This window comes from Lipotes vexillifer, unplaced genomic scaffold (assembly GCF_000442215.2).
Source record: "Lipotes vexillifer unplaced genomic scaffold, Lipotes_vexillifer_v1.1 scaffold1094, whole genome shotgun sequence".
In the NCBI taxonomy this organism is placed as follows: domain Eukaryota; kingdom Metazoa; phylum Chordata; class Mammalia; order Artiodactyla; family Lipotidae; genus Lipotes; species Lipotes vexillifer.
The window spans coordinates 523,429-528,653 of record NW_006792775.1 but is presented as its reverse complement, the minus strand read 5'-3'; positions in this window follow the sequence as shown (position 1 = coordinate 528,653).

Here is a 5,225-nt window from a genome sequence, read left to right as displayed (position 1 = left end):
GGGGGGGGGGGGGGGTCCCTCCTCTCATCACCTTCCACCCGCAGCTTGCTGCCCACCCTGGCCAGGTGTCCAACTCGGGGAGTCGCGCGGGTGTGGGCTCGTGGGGAGGAAGGCCCCCTGGGCTCCAGAAGTGCTCTGCGGGCTTTGTCACCCTGGGCCCCACGGACTTCCTCAAGCCGGTTAGGGGCACATCTCTCCCTTCTTGTCCAGGTACTCATCCCCCATTGGTGCACCCATACCTCAGGCCCAGACAAGTCCAGAGCCCTTCCTTGGAGTGAACACACTCCAAACAGACCTGACACGCTTGCCCTGAGCCATCTGGCCTGAGCTTGGCCACAGAGAGCAGGCGGACGGTGCCCAAACCCGCAGCCTCCAGCCCGCCTGCCCCACGGGCACCAGGGCTGCCACTTGCCTACCTTCTCCAGACAGCCAGCCCCCTCTCCCCTTCTCTCTGTTCTGCTTGCACCTTAAATGCAAACAAATGAAAATCCTGCTGCCATTTTAGGGGACTTGGGGCGGGACGGAGGTGCCTGTGAAGGTGAGCTCTGTCACCTTCAGCTGGACACCCAGGGCTCGGTCCTCCCGATGCGGTGATGTTCTCCCCGTGTTGCTGCCTCATTTTACTTCTCCATTCTCTATTTGTTTGTTTGTTTTTTGCGGTACGCGGGCCTCTCACTGCTGTGGCCTCTCCCGTTGCGGAGCACAGGCTCCGGACGCGCAGGCTCAGCGGCCATGGCTCACGGGCCCAGCCGCTCCGCGGCATGTGGGATCCTCCCGGACTGGGGCACGAACCCGTGTCCCCTGCATGGGCAGGCGGACTCTCAACCACTGCGCCACCAGGGAAGCCCCCTCGATTCTCTATTAAAGGATGTTTAGGTTGTTTCAGAATTTTTGCAACTTTAGACAAAGCAGTAATGGAAATCCTTGTCCTGCCCCGGTGCCCTGTGTCTCTGGGCATCCTGCATTCACATCTAACCTTTATTTTATTGTGGTAAAATGTACATTATATAAAATTTACCATTTTAGCTTAAACTTTTCGGTGCACAGGACTTTGGCATTAATCACATCCACACTGCTGTGCTAGCATCACACCATCCGCCTCCGGAAATCATTCATCGTCCCGAACTGACAGTCTGCCCCCATTAAACACTCACTCCTCATTCCCTCCCCCCCACCCCACCCCCCACCCTCACCATCTACTTTCTGTCTCTATGAATGACGACTCTGGGGACATCATGTGAGTGGAATCAGACAGGATTTGTCCTTCTGTGTCTGGCTTATTCACTGAGCATAATGTCCCCAAGCTTCATCCATGTTGTAGCCTGTGTCAGGATCTCCTTCCTTTTAAGGCTGACTATCCCATTATATGCATGGACCACCTTTTGTGTGTCCGTCATTTGCTGATGGGCGCTGGGCTGCCTCTTCCTGTAAGGCTGCTGTGAACACGGGTTCTCCTGGGACTCGCCCAGAGGTAGGCCACACTGTGTATGCACCTTAAACTCGGCTGCCCTGTCTCGTGCCCATGGGTCGGCCACGAGAGCAGAGCTCCCCTCCCTTGGTGACACAGGAGCAGGTGAAGCACTCAAGGTTTTAAAGCCCATCTGGGGACTTCCCTGGCGGTGCAGTGGTTAAGTATCTGCCTGCCAGAGCAGGGGACACGGCTTCACGCCCTGGTCCGGAAAGATCCCACATGCCGCGGAGCAACTAAGCCCATGCACCACAACTACTGAGCCTGCACTCTAGAGCCCGCGAGTCACAACTACTGAGCCTGTGTGCCACAACTACTGAAGCCCATGCGTCTAGAGCCCACGCTCTGCAACACAAGAAGCCACCGCAGTGAGAAGCCTGCTCACCGCAACGAAGAGTAGCCACCCCTCGCTGCAATTAGAGAAAGTCTGCGCGCAGCAACGAAGACCCAACACAGCCAAATATAAATAAAATAAGAAAATAAATAAATAATAAAAATAAAGTCTGTCTGAACGGGGGAAGCTGGCCACTTCTGGTTGTTTCTGTTTGCACTGATCCAACTGCTACTTTTCACCAGGTTCTTGGCCATCTGGGCCTTGCCTTTTCTGATTCTTTTTTTTTTTAAGATTTTTATTTTATTTACTTTTGGCTGTATTGGGTCTTGGTTGCTGCGCGCGGGCTTCCTCTAGTTGCGGCGAGCGGGGGCTACTCATTGAAGTGGCTTCTCTTTGTTGTGGAGCACGGGCTCGTGGCATGCGGGCTCGGTAGTTGTGGCTCTCAGGTTCCGTATTGTTGTGGCTCACGGGCTTAGCTGCTCTGTGACATGTGGGATCTTCCTGGACCAGAGCTCGAACCCGTATCCCCTGCATTGGCAGGCGGATTCTTAACCACTGCGCCACCAGGGAAGTCCTCTTTATGTGTTTTATATTCCAAGCCTTCATCAAATGGCACTATCTGCATTCAGTGGCTGGCTTACACCTCACCCTGTTTCCTGCATCTAGAAGTTCCAAAATCTCAGTTTATCACACGGAACTGCTGCTCTCTTTACCACGCAAGCTTTTGGAACTGCGGTTAGAAGGATGTTCTCCCTTGTTGTAGTCTAATACTCTTGACATTTACTCACGTTTAGGCCTTTAATGCATCTGGACCTTAGGTTTTGTGTGGAGTAAGCTGGAGAGCTTGTGGTCTTTCTTTCTCACCAGCAGGTGTGATGAGCCAGCAACAGGCAGTGGACGGTCCCCCTAGCCCCACGGTGACTCTGTCTCCTGCTGTCACTTCCCACACAGCCAGGGCCTATCCTGAGCCTGGGTCTGCCTGCAACTGCCACAAGGCCACACTGTAGTTTTGTGATATCACTTTGTAACCATCTCCTGTTTCTTCTGAGGCTCAGCTTCTCGTTCATAGCATCTCTAAGCTTGAGGAATATAGGCATGCTTCCAAAATGAGAAAAACAAAACAAAACAAACAAACAAACAAAAACAACCTCTTGGGGATGCCCAGGCTAACTTAAGTTACTTTTATTACAGAACTGCTTTTATTTATTTATTTTTATTACAGAACTACTTTTATTTATTTATTTATTTATTTGGCCGCATCGGGTCTTAGTTGCAGCGTGCAGGCCCCAGAGGGCGCGGGCTCAGTATTTGTGGCGCGCAGGCTTAGTTGCCCCACGGCACGTGGGATCTTAGTTCCCTGACCAGGGATCGAACCCGAATCCCCTGCATTGGAAGGCAGATGCTTAACCACTGGACCACAAGGGAAGTCCCAGAACTACTTTTAAGGTCTAAACAAAATACCAGCTATAAAAAGTATTTAGTGTATAAAGAGTACACACTGTAAATCCCACTCGAACTTACAAGGACACCTGAAAACCAGGAGAACTCAGATGCCAGCAGCATCTCCAGGGACGGAGGCCCCAGTGGGCTGGGCACTGAGGGAGACGCTGCCAGGATAAGCTGTGTCACACATGGGGTTAACGTATAGGGACGCAAAAGGTGTAGGGGTCCAGTTTGCTTTCATCTCTAGCACCCTCTCCTCTCCCGAGTGTAACTTCTCTTTGGAGACCCCACCCTGGCACGCATCCTCGGTGTGCCCGAGGGTGGGGATGCCAATGCCTCAGGATCCTGCCCTCCGCAGACATGGGCATGGCCAGGTAGGGGCCTCTGGAAATGCTCTTCCTCCAGCAGGGCAGAACAACCGAGGCCTGGGGAGGGCAGAGGTGCGGGCGGCTCACTGCTGCGGACCCTCCCCGTGGCTGCTGCATCGGGCCTCTCTGATTCCTGGGCCTTCAGTGCACCTCTGGCCCCAAGGCTCCCTGACCTCATGGAGGTCCCAGGGCCGGGCAGGCAGAGGCTCCCTGCGCTCCAGTGACTGGTCCCGCCCTGCCTGGGCTTCCTGTCTGGTGCCTTCGGCCTCCGGAGCCGGTGCTGGCTGTCCGAGGGCTGCTGAGCAGAGCGAAAGCCGCACCACCTCCACATGCCACGCCCCCCGCCCCCGGCCCCGGCATCAGGCACCTGTCCCGGCAGGAGAGAAGTGCACGCCTGTGTGTTGCAGAGCGCTGAGGGAATGTCCCTGGGATCCACCCCGGCACAAAAAGCCTGGGTGTAAGTCGGCCCCCCGTTCAGCCCAGTGGTACCCGGAGGTGTGTCTGAGGGGAACCCCATGCAGACCCTCCTCTGGATCCTCCCAGGTGACCGCTGCTTCCTGTCCTGATGTCCTGGGCATTGGGATGGGCCAGCTTGAGACAGAACCCACCTCCCTGTCACATCAGCCCACTCCAGGCCACAGATCGCCACTGCCTGTCCAACTGCCTGATGTCCTCCAGCCAGGCCCTGGCAGCCTGGAGTCAGACAGTGGAACCAGCTGATCTGTCCTCTCAGCAGTACAGCTGAAGTCCCACCCGAGGCAGAGGGACCCTGTGCCCAGCCCGTTGCCCTGGCCTCAGCCACCCCAGGCTTTAGGGGCTGGTGCAGGGTCTGCATAACCCACAGGGGCTTGATGTCTAAGTCTCTGGATCCACCCTACCCAGCCTCGGCCAAAAGAGAACCCGGAACTGAGGGGCCTTAGCCCTGCTGGGAGGAGGGATGCGTCCTGGGCCTGGGACATGGGCCACTCTGCCCGCTGCCTGGGTAGCTGGCCTGCCCGTGACACACCCACCCTGAGAGAGCCCCAATCCCAAGTCCTTATATGGGAGGCCCACTGGGCAGTCAGGCTGAGCTAACAAAGGGGCACTCAGGGCAGTCCTTGCATGGGGTGTTCTCAGAATGGGAGAACTGGGTAGACAGTGCCTTAGTGCCCATGGGCTTTGACGGATGGTTAGAAGTTTGATGGGCAGAGAGGCACTCCAGCATTCCAGAGGTAGGAATAGGAAGTGCAAAGGGCCCCAGGGAAAGGCTCAGGCGTGCTCTGAAAAGAGGAAGTTGCCAGGGGAGCAAAAGCAGGGGTGACCTGAAGCACTGGTCAGCAAGCCCCCCAGGAATGGCCCCCCACTCACCCGGCCTTGGCTTCCAGGGTGAGCAAGTTCCAGAGACAGGAATGAAATGCTGGTGCAGGACAACAGGACCTTGTGATCCCCACGCACCTTGTGCCTCAGGGTCCCAAACAAGTGCAAGAGCCCAGGTTCAAGGGTGTCACAACCCCCAGCAGCAGAGCCCCTGTGCCCAGCCCCCAGGCCTCCCCCACCTTCACCTGCCCCACCCAGGCGCTTGCTATTGGACAAGGCGGTACCTGAATAGCATGTAGATGGTGGGGGGGGGGGG